The 17,168-nt window shown below is 49.1% G+C and overlaps 1 protein-coding gene across 1 annotated transcript in view; it reads right to left on the bottom strand.

Moving 5' to 3' along the window:
- Positions 1–17,168, bottom strand: part of LOC147725878 (putative E3 ubiquitin-protein ligase HERC1) — a 1,064,842-nt gene that overhangs the window by 668,407 nt on the left and 379,267 nt on the right. The gene's annotated exons all lie outside the window — the stretch shown is intronic.

Raw genomic sequence — 17,168 nt, 5'->3', positions numbered from 1 at the left:
CTTTCTTGAATCCAGTGGCAATGTGAGCAAGGGACTCACGTCTGAGCATACCCTGCCACACTTATGGCGGCCAAAAGCGGTACAAAAGGGGGTGGTGATGGACGGAGCATCTGAATCAATCAAACACTCACACCCAGTCAAAAGATCTGGGTTTAATTCATCACTGTTCTTTAGCCCACTCTGCCACCCCAGTTCAGACATGGCTATATGCAAATCAGTCTGACCCTGTGCCTCATGGGAACAGTCCAGCCCGAACTGCCAAGCCATGTCTTCCCTGGACCGGAAACAAGCTTCCGAGGACCGGTTTCTGGCATTCCAGCCGTCTTCAGCCCGGCTTACTTGAATCCAGTGGCAAAGTGAGCAAGGGACTCACGTCTGAGCATACCCTGCCACACTTATGGCAGCCAAAAGCGGTACAATAGGGGGTGGTGATGGACGGAGCATCTGAATCAATCAAACACTCACAACCAGTCAAAAGATCTGGGTTTAATCCATCACCGTTCTTTAGCCCACTCTGCCACCCCAGTTCAGACATGGCTATATGCAAATCAGTCTGACCCTGTGCCTCATGGGAACAGTCCAGCCCGAACTGCCAAGCCATGTCTTCCCTGGACCGGAAACAAGCTTCCGAGGACCGGTTTCTGGCATTCCAGCCGTCTTCAGCCCGGCTTGCTTGAATCCAGTGGCAAAGTGAGCAAGAGACTCACGTCTGAGCATACCCTGCCACACTTATGGTGGCCAAAAGCGGTACAAAAGGGGGTGGTGATGGACGGAGCATCTGAATCAATCAAACACTCACACCCAGTCAAAAGATCTGAGTTTAATCCATCACCGTTCTTTAGCCCACTCTGCCACCCCAGTTCAGACATGGCTATATGCAAATCAGTCTGACCCTGTGCCTCATGGGAACAGTCCAGCCCGAACTGCCAAGCCATGTCTTCCCTGGACCGGAATCAAGCTTCCGAGGACCGGTTTCTGGCATTCCAGCCGTCTTCAGCCCGGCTTGCTTGAATCCAGTGGCAAAGTAAGCAAGGGACTAACGTCTGAGCATACCCTGCCACACTTATGGCGACCAAAAGCGGTACAAAAGGGGGTGGTGATGGGCGGAGCATCTGAATCAATCAAACACTCACACCCAGTCAAAAGATCTGGGTTTAATCCATCACCGTTCTTTAGCCCACTCTGCCACCCCAGTTCAGACATGGCTATATGCAAATCAGTCTGACCCAGTGCCTCATGGGAACAGTCCAGCCCGAACTGCCAAGCCATGTCTTCCCAGGACCGGAAACAAGCTTCCGAGGACCGGTTTCTGGCATTCCAGCCGTCTTCAGCCCGGCTTGCTTGAATCCAGTGGCAAAGTGAGCAAGGGACTCACGTCTGAGCATACCCTGCCACACTTATGGCGGCCAAAAGTGGTACAAAAGTAATTTGTGAACAGAGTTATTTCTGATTGTGTGGGAAAAAATAATCTTTGGCACACTAGTCAGTCAGGTTTTAGGGCTAACTTTAGCACGGAAACAGCTCTGCTGGAGGTGACAGAATATATTAAAGAGAAGCTTGATCAGGGAGGTAGAGCCATTCTTATCGTATTGGGCCTGTCGGTGGCCTTCGACACGGTCCACCATGAAAGGCTAGTAGTAGTAGTGGCACCTGAGGTTTCTCAAATAATGGGCCTATCTTTTACATCAGCCAGGGTTCCTAACAAATGGAAACAGGCTAAGCTGCTTCCCTTGTTAAAAAAGACAGGTGCCGATCCAACTGTGCCTAGTAACTACAGACCCATATCTCTACTCCCAGCTATGGCAAAAATTGGGGAGAAACTTGCATTTGCTCAGCTGAATGCCTTTGTAGAATCCTCGGAGGTTTTACATCCTGCTCAGTCTGGCTTCCAGGCAGCTTATAGCACGGAGTCAGCTTTGGTGGAGAATACTGAGGCTATCAGGGAGTGTTTGGACAGTGGCGGCAGAGCGGCTCCGATTTTATTGGACCTCTCTGCCGCGTTTGATACTGTCCCACACTCTCTCCTCCTGACTCGCTTGGCTGAGATTGGTGTATTGCGTTCAGCACTGGAATGGGTGAAATCTTTTTTATCGGACAGGTCTCAGCAGGCTTGGATCCCACCTTTTTCATCCTCAATTAGGCCCCTCACTACCGGGGTTCCTCAAGGTTCCACATTGAGTCCCCTGCTTTTTAATATACACCTTACCCCTCTTATTGTGCTGGCCGAACAAATGGGAGCAAAAATCATAGCGTATGCAGATGATACACAGCTTTTATTTACCTGGCAGGATTCAGCAACTAATACAGAGGTTGTCCGTTCGTGCCTCTCCGCTGTGTTTAACTGGCAGGATGCAGCAACTAATACAGAGGTTGTCCGTTCGTGCCTCTCCGCTGTGTTTAACTGGTTAGCAGTGGCACAGCTGAAGTGCAACGAAGACAAGACTGAAATTTTGCTGTATGGCCAATTCCCGCTCAATTTTAGAGAACTCCTGTGGCCGCCTGATTTTCCCCAGCCAGGCTCAGTTACTATCGCTGCCAAGAATTTGGGAGTCTGGTTTGGAGAGGATCTGAGATTCGAAGCACACATAAAAAAACTCACAGCGGTGTGCTTCGGATCTCTTAAAGCCATGAGAAAGTTCTTTCCTTATCTGCCATCCTCAGCAAGAGAGTCGGTTGCGAGGGCTTTATTTTTATCTTGGCTCGACTACGCCAACTCTCTTTATAGTGGTACTCCAGCCTTCTTAGTTGCCTGACTGCAGATTATCCAAAATGCGACGGCACGTTTGCTGTGCAAAATTCCAAGTAGAGAAAGCGTGCGAGCACACTTAAAGGAACTTCATTGGCTGCCGATTGCGCAAAGGATAACTTTTAAAATCCTTACCTTAGCATTCAAGGCAGTCAATGATATGGGGCCATTTTATCTGAGAAAAAGATTTAGCCGCTATGTTCCCACTCGGCCTCTACGTTCATCTGATTGTAATTTCCTGAGTGTGCCCCGCTTTCAGCGAGTACGCCTGGGAGGCTACTCGCTTGCTGTTGTCGCAGCTCGGACTTGGAACTCTCTTCCCCTTTCCCTGAGATCGATTGAAAATGTCATCTCTTTTAAGAAAGCACTAAAAACTCATCTTTTTAGAATTGCCTATTAGCTTCTACTATTCTTTTCAGACGGCCACTTGCTTGTTTTTCTTTTTCGCGCCAGGACACTCTGGTAGTAATGGAGCGCGCTATAAAACAGCTAAAAAAAATAAAAAATAGGCTACTGGATAGGATGAGGGAACTTGGAGTAGGCGGATCTGCGCTAGAATGGTTGTCTTCTTTTCTTAAAGATAGAAGTCAGGAAGTTTAGACTCCTCCCTTTGCATCTCTCTTACCTAGTTTGAAAGTGATGGTTCCACAGAGATCTGTATTGAGCCCCCCTCTTTTCAATCTATATATGTCTCCCCTTGCATCACTGGCGGAAGCATATGGGGCAAAATCATTTCATATGCTGCTGACACCCAGCTAACTTTCACCTGTGATGAGGGAGCTGACGTTGAGGGTGATAACATTTGATTTTGCCTCACTAGGGTGTTCCATTGGCTCAGGAGGAACCATTTGAAATGCAACTCGGAGCAGTCAGAGATTATCTTCTTTGGCTCCCCCACCTCTGAAGATGAAGACATTGGTGGCCTTAGCATATGTCTCCCCGCTCTCGGCACAATCCACAGTAAAAAGCCTAGGTATATATATTGATGGTGCTCTCTCGATGAGATCACATGTCCAGTCAGTAGTTGGCTCTTGCTTTGGCCTTTTACGAATGTTGAGGAAATTCCTTCCATTACTTACATTGGATACCAGGAAAACCGTGGTCCAGCCACTGGTTCCTGTCAGACTGGACTATGCCAATGTCTTGTACTTAGGACTCCCAGAGTGTCTTCGCCATCGTCTTCAGGTGGGTCAAAATGCTGCTGCAAGACGGGTACAGATGCTTAGGCCCAGGACTCACATGTCCCTGCACTTAAGACTTTGCACTGGCTTCCTATGAGAAAGAGGATCAGATTCAAGGCTCTAGTACTGTTTTTCAAAGCTCTTCATGGCAGTGGCACTGGCTGTCTCAGAAAGAGAGTAAGCCATTACATGCCAGCCAGTACCCTGAGGCCATCCTCCTTGGGCCTGGCCTGCGTTCCGACAATTTGCAGAGCCCGGGCGGGAGGTAGCTCCTTCAGGTTCCTGGGAGCAAATGATCGGAACGTGCTCCCAGAATCCCTCAGAGCTGTTACTGACCTGGGGACCTTTAAGAAACTACTTGGTTATTCCGTTGTTAAGGGTGTTCTGGATTTTTTAGATGGAGACTATTTAGTGCTGGGACACACCTTTGGTGAGTAGACGTGCGCTCTACAAATGCGCATCATTCCTTCATTCATTCAAGTCTGCCTTTAGTTATCTGTCTTTTCACTGTGTCTTCGTCTAGCGTTTGCTCCTCTTCTCAACTGATGGACTAATAAGGGTCAGGGGGCCTTGCTCTCCTCCTGAAGCCATCTCTGGGCAGCCCAATGTATCAACAAAAGAACCGGGGGTCTATAACGGAGCATCAAGTACTCCGAGCTGCTGCAAAACTCCTACATAAGTGAGTTAGGCGCTAATAGAGCTATATAAGTCTCTAAATCAGAATGTATGCCAGGACAAACCTGTCGAAGGACCTACTGAGATTGTTGGTAAGACCCGTACAGAGATGTGTCGGATTCCCATCAAATAGGTATGTAGATCAAGTGTTCTCATTTGGTCATCCAAAAATGGGGTGGTATGTCTCTTGATCAATGAGACCCATCCATCGCCCTTACTCAATTGGGTCGCACCATCAATCGCTAAGGTACCCATGAACAAATGATGAAGATGGGATCGAGTGCAGTGCAAAAATCAAAAGATGTGTGAGTTAAAAACAAGGGGTAAAAGGATCAATAGGCGAAAAACTCTAATGTAATTTGTCCTTTCCCTCAAACAAACAAGAACAATGCAGAGGAAGCAGTCTAAACATATAACTGCATTTACAAGGCCAACATGTTTCAGCCGGTAGGGACAAGATCCCATGGCTTTCTTCAGGGCCAGAGTTCTAAGCATTAGCTACTGCATACATAAAGTGAACGTAACGACAATCTGTAAAGGATATACATAAATAGTCCAAAATCGTGTTCCTCTGTACCAAACGGTGTCTCTTACAACTGAATAGTACAGGGAGTGTACCTCACCTCTCCTGGAACCCAGCTCAGGAAAAAGGAGGCCCGCTCTGTCCGGCGTTGTCTTATTGCAGGACCCGAGCTTCGTGGGAGGCCGGACAGACTGCTTCCTCTGCAGAAAGAAGGCAGCCTCCCTCCCCTAAGCCAATCACAATGCTGCAATGGCAGCGTTGTGATTGGTGAGGACGGCACCCAGCCAGGTGTCAATGGAGAGGCCTTATTCTCTATGTAGGCTGCATGCAGCCTACATAGAGAAAATCCAGAGTGCGCATGACTAGTTTGGTCAGACCCAGAGGGCCGACCAAACAGTCAGGGCCCGCAGCGTTGGGTAAGCCACTCCTCCCGGACCTGCCCGCCACCAACCAGGCATACCCTTCTGCTTTCTCGCAGTAAGCGACCAATAGCAATTCATATTGTAGTCACTCGAAAGGGTTGGATATGCACTTTTATTGTGATTTATATGAAGGTGTCACACATTACTTCAGTTCGCACCTCACAGTTCCTTAGGACTCCTGGCTTGCTCATCCTTCTTAGTACAAGAGAAAAGAACCCTGGTGTATCACAGTCAAGGCAGCTAGAATGCTGTGATTTTGCGGCTGCAGCATTTTTTTGCATAACATTAGATTTGACACATTTGCCACATAATCCATCATCTGAAAAATTTAGTTTCCAGCTCAAATGGTGTTAAACTAGGACCCATTTATGTGCAACCAATGCCAAGACAGTATTAACAAGCGCAAATATCACAAAATAATAAAATATTACCATCATAAAATGTGACGCATTACATCACATCATTTGCCTTTTCTTTACTACATATTGTACTCGACCCAGCCACTTAATTTGGCCCTTCCCTGCCGCATAATTCCAGTGGACGTGTCTGAATCATCTGGAATGAAGGGGCGAGTCCACATACCTACATTATTAGTGGCAGTAACCGCTGAGCACCCTGGGTCCCACAGAAGGACTCTAACGCTAGGCATCTATGGCTTATGCATGGGAAGGAAACCACTTCCTTCACCTGAACAGTCACCTCATTTCCAGGCTAGATTAATGGATATGTGGTAGTTTACAGCCAGTAGCATGTGAGGAAAGGGTCTCTAAAACCTGCTCACAAGAACCCCAAACTTAGCATCTAAGTTTATTTATTTATTTTATTTTATTGTATTTATTTATTTTCAAAGTTTTATAGAGCGGGAACAAGACCCTTGCGGATATCAGAGCGCTTTACAAACATTGAGGTTACTTATACAGCAAAGAGGTTACTTATTCAACAAATAAAGCAGAGAGATCATGTAAACATAACATCTTGTGCAACGTAAAGCAAAGAGGTGCCAGACAGTAAAGTCCCGTTGAGTCAAGGCAATGGCAACTATAATGCCTAGGTTGTCTAGTTGATCCTTGCCATAAAAGGAATACTGGTAAGGGTCAATGTTCTCAGAATTTCCTTAGTCTATATTCATGTGAATCGATTTTACTTCCTTATTGAAGGATGCAGTGGAGGAATTAAGTCTGGTTTCTGGAGGTAGTGCATTCCAAATCCTAGGCGCCATCCCTGGGAAGGATCGTTTATATGTTATTTTCTTGTTGAATCTTTGTGGCTTCAGTAGGAGGTTTTCTACACTTCTTGTGGATATTATACCACCAGAGATTGTCAGTTTGTCAGTGCTTAATTTGAGCCGGTGGTTTCTGCCCCTTGTCACCGGCACTTAATTGTCAACACCAGAGCCTGGGACAGTCTGCCACAAGGTGGCGCAGTCTGGCTAATTTAGAGAAGACCACCCACAACAGTTAATTAATAATTCAATATACATTAAAATGACTATTACCTGCCGCCCAAGCCATTCTTATAGCTTTGGGGGGCTGGGATAGTTCGAGTTGTCACACTTGTAGGAGTGTGGGGGTTAGAAGTTGTGTTGGTACTATCATTAGTAGCACTGGCAGGGTCAATGGCTGGTGCAAGCTACAGTGGACCCCTGACGAGAGCCCTGGCACTTAAGCACTGACAAAAATCACAAACGCGTAAACACCTCAGACTAATTCTATTAAAGCAAAGAAACAAAATTTAAGATGACTTTTTTTTGGGGGGGGAAAGCATGTAGTTTACAAAGTTAGATGTATAATTAATATAAATAATTGCAAACTGTTTAAAACATAATACTAATAATAATGAAAAGCCCATTCATTTCTATTCCGTTTCTAGAGGGCCTTTCCACGGTTGGTTGAAAGGGATTGTAGGAGGGGTCAGTGTGCGTGAGTGGGGGCTTCAGTGCTGTGACGCCAAGGAGCAGTTATTAAATGAGTCATTACCTCGATGTGGAGGTGATGCCTTGGTGCAGAGGCTGCTGGCATGATGCTTGCTCTACACCTGGCGCAGTGCTGCTCAAGAAGTGTGTCCCGGCTGGAGTCACTCCTCTACCCCAGCCAATGACTGCCTTGAGGCGCCCCCCCTCCACCCGGCCCCACCGGGATCAGTTTGCAATTGTGTAATTGACTCCCTTGACTTTGGGGGTAAAACTGCTTAATTTTTTAAAAAATAGAAGAGCCAGGGCTGTTGCCAGGAGGGCACTACAGCTTGTGCCACCCATTGCCCCTGCCAGTGCTACCAATGACAGTTCTATCGTCACGAGCCATGACGCTTATACAAATGTGACATTCCAGGCTGTAAATATACATTAAAGTTACTAGTATATGCCGCGTAAGCTATTCATTAAGCTTTGGGTGGCAGGTATTAGTGATTTTAATGCATAATTAATCATTAAATAACAGGAGTTGTGCTCCTCAAAAAAATAAGACAAACAGCGCCACTATGTGGTAGGCTCTCATAAAAGCCAGTGTTGACAATAAAGTGCTGGTTGCGAGCATTGGAAACCACAGGCTCAAATTAAACACTGGGGTAAAATCCACAATGAATGAATGAATGAGTAATTTATAAAGCACGGCAATACCCTGAGGTGCCTGAGGTGCTGAGGAGCACAATGCTGTTTATTAGAAGGTGGGTCCTCCCATATTTAGGTGTAAGGTTACAAGAAGCATTTTCTGGTGACTAGGCTCTGCCATTTTTGTCCCCCTGTAATAGGTTGCAGTGAATGCCACGTTTGGAGGGTCACAAAAGAGACAATATAAGTCACTTTTAGGAATTGTGATCATTTCACCCTGTGAAAAACGCTGGGATTTGATGAACCATCTCCTAGAGAGATCTTTAACAACCTTCCTGTCACACTGTCTTTGGAATGTTATGTCAGTTTTCAACAAAACTTTTGACACTTGCACTCTCATAATCCCCTACACGTTATTCCATCAAGGACACCTGTCACACCTGCACAACTCCACACTGACCATGCTACCTTCTCGCATGGTCTGTGCAGTGAGCACAAAGAAGGGGTTATTCTGCATCCGAAGTCGGGCTCCAGTCCTGCACAACACTCAACACAACACCCCATCCAGTCCCCCGCACACGCAGAAACAGAACAGGCGGGGGGCCTTCTCCTACATCGCAGCCAAGACCTGGAACGAGCTCCCTGTGAACATCAGACGCTCCCCGACCCTGCACACGTTCAGGAAGGACCCCAAGACCTGGATCGAGCTCCCTGTGCACATCAGACGCTCCCCGACCCTGCACACGTTCAGGAAGGACCCCAAGACCTGGAACGAGCTCCCGGTGAACATCAGATGCTCCCCAACTCTGCACACGTTCAGGAAGGACCTCAAGACCTGGAACGAGCTCCCTGTGAACATCAGACGCTCCCCGACCCTGCACACGTTCAGGAAGGACCCCAAGACCTGGAACGAGCTCCCTGTGAACATCAGACGCTCCCCGACCCTGCACACGTTCAGGAAGGACCCCAAGACCTGGAACGAGCTCCCGGTTAACATCAGACGCTCCCCGACCCTGCACACGTTCAGGAAGGACCCCAAGACCTGGAACGAGCTCCCGGTGAACATCAGATGCTCCCCAACTCTGCACACGTTCAGGAAGGACCTCAAGACCTGGAACGAGCTCCCTGTGAACATCAGACGCTCCCCGACCCTGCACACGTTCAGGAAGGACCTCAAGACCTGGAACGAGCTCCCTGTGAACATCAGACGCTCCCCGACCCTGCACACGTTCAGGAAGGACCTCAAGACCTGGAACAAGCTCCCTGTGAACATCAGACGCTCCCCGACTCTGCACACGTTCAGGAAGGACCTCAAGACCTGGAACGAGCTCCCTGTGAACATCAGACGTTCCCCAACTCTGCACACGTTCAGGAAGGACCTCAAGACCTGGAACGAGCTCCCTGTGAACATCAGAGGGTCCCCGACCCTGCACACGTTCAGGAATGACCTCAAGACCTGGAACGAGCTCCCTGTGAACATCAGACGCTCCCCGACTCTACACACGTTCAGGAAGGACCTCAAGACCTGGAACGAGCTCCCTGTGAACATCAGACGCTCCCCAACTCTGCACACGTTCAGGAAGGACCTCAAGACCTGGAACGAGCTCCCTGTGAACATCAGAGGGTCCCCGACCCTGCACACGTTCAGGAATGACCTCAAGACCTGGAACGAGCTCCCTGTGAACATCAGACACTCCCCGACTCTGCACACATTCAGGAAGGACCTCAAGACCTGGAACGAGCTCCCTGTGAACATCAGAGGGTCCCCGACCCTGCACACGTTCAGGTAGGACCTCAGGACCTGGAACGAGCTCCCTGTGCACATCAGAGGGTCCCCGACCCTGCACACGTTCAGGAAGGACCTCAAGACCTGGAACGAGCTCCCTGTGAACATCAGACGCTTCCCGACCTTGCACTCGTTCAGGAAGGACCTCAAGACCTGGAACGAGCTCCCTGTGAACATTAGACGCTCCCCGACCCTGCACATGTTCAGGAAGGACCTCAAGACCTGGAACGAGCTCCCTGTGCACATCAGACGCTCCCCGACCCGGCGCACGTTCAGAAAGGACCTCAAGACCTGGAACGAGCTCCCTGTGAACATCAGACGCTCCCCGACCCTGCACACCTTCAGGAAGGACCTCAAGACCTGGAACGAGCTCCCTGTGAACATCAGACGCTCCCCGACCCTGCACACGTTCAGGAAGGACCTCAAGACCTGGCTCTTTGACTGATCTGGAGCCGCTCCCCGCGCTCCTTGAGACCCTCATGGGTGAGTAGCGCGCTTTACAAACCCCTGATTGATTGACCTTTCCAAAAGCACCGCGGACCAAGCCTTCAACACCCGCTGCCCACAATGTTCTTTCTCTCCCAAGACCTCACACCTGCAACCATGGACATCTCCTCATGTCTGGAATCTCAAAACCAAAGGGAGAAATCACAACACACATGTCTTGAGAAATCCAAAGATGTCTTGAGCAAGCATTTTCTTGCCCTTAAGAATACCAAAAGGTCCTACATTCAGACCCTGATGGCCTCGCTGCACCCTCACCCTCAACGGCTCGCGTGCAGTGTCAATACCTAACTCTCTCCTCACAGCCCACACATCCTGGTCCCATTGACAACACAGAGGATTTTGTCACATATTTCTCCTTCAAGATTAAGCCCCCTATACGCCCTACGTATTGCTGCATCTCCACCCTCTTACACATGTATCAGACCTGTTTCACTCTCAGCAACTCTTTCTCACTTGGACACCAGAGTCCCTGCTGCTCATTCCAAAATCAATACTCCCAGCCCACATGTGAGTCCTCATACCATTGAACATCCAGTCTTCGCACTACATTATTTCGTCTGGTCGCTCTTTTGAGCCACACCCTCACATCTGGCGGGTTTCACCTATGCAGTGGGTCTACCTCGCCCAAACAAGTCCACTGATCCCTCCTTTCGCACCCGCTCCTCTCCTACCCAGTTTCTTTACTCCCCCTTTTTTTCTAACCTTCTCAGTTACCCCAAATCTGGTTCCCGCAGATGTCACTCCACAGAAGCGACCTTCACTGCATCAACACTGCACACCACAAATGACCTCATGCTCTTAGACCTGTCTACTGCCTACAACACTGCTGGTCACACTAACCCCCCTCTTTCCTAGAGTCACTGGGCATCAGAGCCTCACTCACAGGTGTTTCACCTGCTCTTACACAGCTGATGGCAACTCCAGGACCTTTCCTCACACTCCCAGCAGGTGGTCCCCCTCTCTGTGACATGAGGTCCTCATTTCGTTTCTGATATCATCTCTATGCCAACAACACCCATATCCTCTATTCCTTTACAATGTTTCCAGCCAGATTATCTATTCGTGCATGCCACGCTGCCTCACAAACATTCAGCACTGGATGCACTGCAAACACTCATGCTAAACTCTCCACAGCTGAGGTGCTAAACTGTCACTGCTCCTATCCCTCAGACTGACTCCATCCTCTTTCCTCCAGGCTCTCTGCAATTAATCTCTTTTGAAAGAAGCCCATGGGCTCCAGTTAGCCCCTTCTTGAAGAACGAAGCTTTCCTGACCAACACAACCTTCAAAGTATGGTTTCAAGTACTCAACAGAAGCAAGGTCTGCTCATTCAGACCATCACATGCACCCCCGCTGACCTCACTGGCAGTGAGGAGGCTGGGTAACTCTGACTGTCTTCTGCTAGGCTTCTGACAATATCTCTATGCAGCACAGGACAGCATTTGAAACCTTTCTTCCTGGATTCTGCCCACTTACAAAGCCATGAGCTCTCTCTAGGTTTCCATCACCGGACCGGCAGAATAGAGACCTATAGAAACTAATAACACGACTATTTAAATCAGTAAAGGGTCTCGCAACTAACTACAGATATTAAGGCACTTCATCACACAACACTCAAAGCCAGAGATCTGCACATCTCAACCTTGTAACAACACAGAATCCACCCTGAGCTGCCTCCGAGCACCAGGCCTTTCACCGTCAGGGACACCTTTTGGGAAATCTCTCTCACCCAACATTTAGGCCATTAACTCTCTGAAATAGTTCACAACGGCACTGAAAAAGGATCTGCTGCTACCCGAGGACCTCAAAGAGTGAATGATGGACTGTAAAGCGATTATGTACATCTCTGCTGTTAAAATGCACACATGATGCTAGTTCCCTCTCTTAGCTGGTACATATGGATGTGTCTTTGAGGCAGATATCAACACTTTATGCTTCTAGGTTCCGTTACCTATGACCTGTCATATCCACCAGTCCTTGATGGCCATTGATGGTGGTGGGAGCAGGATCTACCCCCGCATTAGGAGAGAGATGGTTTCACCCAGGGTAAGGCCTTACAGTTAATAAAAAGCCAGGCTTGTGGATTCTTGGGGACACCACACCTTCTGCCTCTGTCCATCGTACTGAGGCCTGGCTAATGTGCTGCTGTCTCCAATTAGGGGCCGAGCACTGGTAATGAGTATGGGATCCTCCTCAGCAGAGCATCCAGTGCCAAGGAGCCACCACCGCACCAGGCACGCCGATGCCACTCGCCTGCACATGCTAGGTTGGGGGGAAAATCCTACTCTTATCTAGCCCCACTTTATTGGAATCAACTGGCTAGCCACCTTCGACACCGCACCAACTACACATCCTTCAGAAAGCTGTTCAAAACTGCGCTATTCTGATCCCCATGTCTTGATAGCCAATGGCCGGTGCAGTGCGGAGATACCCCGGTTGGGGTGATTCAGGCGCTTTACAAATGACATAAATAAATGCATCATGAGCAGCTCAAGCCACCACCCTCTGCTTCCACTGTGCACACGGATTCAATTTACCTGCACATGCGTCACTTGCAGCCCGAGCCTCCACCCTTTGATTCCACTCCAACCCAAAGTGCAAGGCCTAGTGCATCTCTTCACTCCTCCTCGCTTGCAGTGGTGTCCTTTGACATGCAGCCATCGCCTTTATCTTTGGCAACGTCATCAAAGCTGTAGGTACCTCACCTGGAAGGCTCCCTATCTTTCACCAAAGACACTGACAGATACTTAAAGAGGTACATTACTACCTCTAGCAGGTGAACATGTCCCTATGCTTTACTCTCCTTCCCTGCAAGTGACCAAACAAATGACCAAGAGGCAGGGCTCAATGCTCTGCTAACAGCAGCCTGGCATGCAGTCTAACCCAGACAACTATTGTTTCCAGGGGCGTCGGGAACCCCGGCTTTAGCAGCTACAGCGGGGTGGAGGTCCTGATGGGCCTCTTCGGTCTGCAACTCGGCTGACACAGGCTCATAATTAACATGAAGGGGTGGGGGAGTGAATGAAAGGAGGGAGGAGGGATGGATGCGTGAGTGAAAGGGAGGCTGGGTGTATCAGTCAAAGAGAGGATGGGTGAGTGGATGAAAGGGTGGATGGATGGATGAATGAGTGAAAAATGGGTGGGTGAGTGAAAAGGATGATGCATGGATGGATTTATTAGAGAAAGGGTGAATAGATGGATAAACAGATAAAAGGTTGAATGAGTGAAAGGATGGATTGATGAGTGAAAGCATACATGGATAGATGGATGAGTAACAAGGATGGATGGAGTACAAGGGTGTGTGGATGGATGAGCGAAAGGATGGGTGGTGGGGTTGATGACTTATTATTATTAAAAAAATTTTATAGAGCGCGTAGTCACCCTAAGGTATCCCAGCGCTAAAGATCCCTACTTCTGAGGATTCGGCTTCAGAGAAGGGAAAAGGGACAGTTTCAGAGGGGGAGGGTTACAGTTGAGGAAAGAGATGGGCTTTGAGCCGTTTCCTGAATCGTAAATAAATGGATTCTTTCCTCAGGTCTCGGGGAAGAGCATTCCAGAGGCGTGCGGTGTGGACCGAGAAGCGTCTTCCACCCGAGCGAGCTTTCTTGAATCTAGGCAGGGTGATGAGGGACTCATTGTCTGAACGGAGGGATCTAAGGGCTTTGTAAGATTTTATGAATTTCCTAAGAATAGGAGGGCCTTGGTTCTGCAGTAGCTTGTGGGCAAGGCAAAGGGCCTTGAAGATCACACGTTCCCTCACTGGGAGCCAATGGAGGAGCTTAAGAGCGGGTTTGGCTGAAGCTCTGGCCGGGGTGTTGGTGAGGATCCGGGCCGCTGCATTCTGGATTTTCTGAAGTTTATTTAGGGTAGCTTCAGGCGCACCCAGGTAGATTACATTACTGTAGTCTATCCTGGAGAGTATGAGGCCTTGAATAAGGAGTCTTTGTGATATTGGTGGGAGTAAGGGCAGGATCTTTCTCATGGATTTCAGTAGTCCGAAGCAGGTGCCGGCTACTTTTTTTGCCTGCGTGGTGAATGAGAGATCAGTATCTATCCATACTACCAGGCTTTTTACTTTCTTCTTTGGGTCTGGGGGGGGGGGCCAGATATGCTGGCCAAGCATCCAAAGGAAGGGTAGGTCCTTTCTGACCCAGAAGGAGGATTTCCATCTTTGATCCATTCAGCTTAAGATCTGAGCTATTCATCCACCCTTGTACCTGCGTTAAGCAGTTAAATAAGTCTGCCGGTTGTTTACTGGGGTGGGATAGGGAGACGACAAGTTGTGTGTCGTCTGCGTAGCTGACGATGCTCACTCCGAACGGGGTGACAGCCTCCTCCAATGGAGCCATGTATATGTTAAACAATGTGGGGCTCAGGGAGGAGCCCTGGGGTACCCCACATTGGAGGGGTGTTTCGGAGGAGCAGGTGTTATTATCCCAAATCTGGAATGAGCGTTGGGCCAGAAAGGAGGAAAGCCAGGATAGAGCAGTACCTTCCACTCCTACCTTTTTGAGCCGTTTGATTAGGAGTTGATGGTTGACGGTGTCGAAGGCCGCACTTAAGTCGAGGAGGATCACTGCCACTGATCCTCCTTCGTCTAAAAGTGCCCTGGTCTCCTCCACCGCCGTCAGGAGGGCGATGTCCGTGCCCTGTCCTGGACGAAAACCGGTCTGCGAGTTTTTTAGCAGGTTATTCAATTCCAGAAACTGGGAAAGTTTCTTGTTCACCAGTTTCTCGGCGATCTTGCTGGTCCCAGGAAGGAGGGATATTGGTCTGTAATTGGCCAATTCCGCTGGATCCAAGGAAGGTTTCTTTAGGAGCGCTTTTACAACAGCCGCTTTCCAGCTCTGGGGGACACATCCCTGTTGAAAGGACGCGTTAATCAGATGGGTAAGGGGGGGGATGATAGTAGAAGCTACTTCCTTGAGGATCCGTAGCGGTGCGGGGTCCCTAGGGGATCCGCTTTTGACGGTTTTTAACGTGTTTTCGACTTCTTCGATAGATATTTGCCCCCAAGAAGTAAGTTTAGGTGAGATCGAAGTGTCGAGTGGGTCGCCAAGGTCGCTCGGATTGGATGGAGGGATAGAGTTCAGGATTTTTTGAATTTTTTCTTGAAAAAAGGTGGCTAACCGCTGGCATTTCTCCTGATCTGCTTTGGGATCTGGGGGGTTTCTGGGGGGGGGGAGCCGGGACGTTGAGAAGGTCCTTCAGGATGGTAACGGTTTCTTTACTGGAGCAGGCAGCTTTTTCAATTCTTTCCTGAAAGAAAAGGCTTTTGGTCTTACTGATGGAAGATGTGTAAACTGATAAAGAGGTAAGATAGGCATCCTTGTTAGTTTTGGACTTCTCCATCCGCCAAGATCGTTCAGCTCTTTTGCAGTTCTGCCGAAGCGACTTGAGTTCAGGGGTATACCACGGGGCCGGTGGTATTCGTTTAATGTGCTTGAGGGTAGTGGTTTTGGGGAGGAGTGTATCCAAAGAGGAAGTAATCCAGGAGCTATACTGTTTGTCAGCAGTGATAACGTCAGGGGAGAACAATGGGATGGAGTTGGAAAGACTGGCGGCCCACTCTGATGGTATGAGTTTATGCCAACGTCTGTCGATGACTTTAATTTTTGCGGACTGGGTGATGAAAGAGGGAGACTTCCAGGAAATGGGGACAAAAAAATGATCAGTCCATGGTAGTGGAAAAGAAGGACTCGTGGTGATATTGGCGTCATTTGTAAGGACGGGGTCTAAGAGATGTCCTTTATCGTGGGTGGGCTCATTATTCACCAGACGGATGTTAAGTGATAGAAGGTCCACTAGTAGTTCGGAAGCAGATCGGTCAGTGGGATCGGTGAAATGAAGATTAAGGTCACCTAGAATAAGAAAGTTGGAAACAGAAGCGGCCAGTTGAGCGGTCGTTTCAGTCACTGCGTTAAGAAATTTCCCGAGAGTGCCCGGGGGACGATAAATGAGCAGTCCCGAGATGGAGTGCATCGGGGAGGTTAGAAGAGAGAAATGACAGCTTTCTGCGTCATCAATCTTGACGTCATTAATTCTACGGCTGAGGTGATCGCGGTGGATTATGGCCAACCCACCTCCTCTTCCTTTGGGTCTGTGACGGGTTTGGATTAAGTAGCCTGGGGGAAGGGCGATGACAATGTCCGCGTCTGTGCTGTCAGAGAGCCAAGTTTCTGTTAAAAACAGTGCATCTAAGCCTTGGTCCTGAATCAGCCCATTGATTTCGAGTGCATGCTTGGGAAGGGAGCGGCAGTTGAGAAGCCCGAGTTGTAGCCTGGAATTGGCAGGGGTCTGAGTGGCAGTGTTACAGCGCGAGCAGCTGGTAAAGGGTTTATCTACGTCATGAATGTAGAGACAGCCTTGGCTTTTTATGGGTCGGAGGTCCCGAAGCATTTCTGCAGAGTACATAAGGCGGCTGGGGGGTGAGTCTGGCAGAGTCCCTGGGCCTGGGTCCGTCCGGGCCCGGACGGGCCCAGACGGGCTTGCCTTAGGCGCGCCTTCAGCGCGCAAACGGCGTTCCCGCTGCGCTCGTCCGCTGCGCTTGTGTGGAGGCACATTTGGAGTGAGAGGATGTGGGCGTGGCCTGTGAGGTGGGCGTGGCCTCGCGTGTGCAGCGATGGCGTCCCTGACAGAATAATGTCCCAAACAGCGCTAAATCCGCTGAGTTGTAAGGAGCCTGCTAGGCGCTTCAGCCCAGAAGAGAGCACAGGTAGGAGTGCAAGTAATTTAAAACACAAACAGAGAATCAACAATTTTAAAAATTTCACAAGTTTTCTC

Source organism: Lissotriton vulgaris, chromosome 3_1, assembly GCF_964263255.1.
Source record: "Lissotriton vulgaris chromosome 3_1, aLisVul1.2, whole genome shotgun sequence".
Classification (NCBI taxonomy): Eukaryota; Metazoa; Chordata; class Amphibia; order Caudata; family Salamandridae; genus Lissotriton; species Lissotriton vulgaris.
The sequence above is the reverse complement of the archived record's forward strand: the minus strand, read 5'-3'. Positions and strand labels throughout refer to the sequence as shown.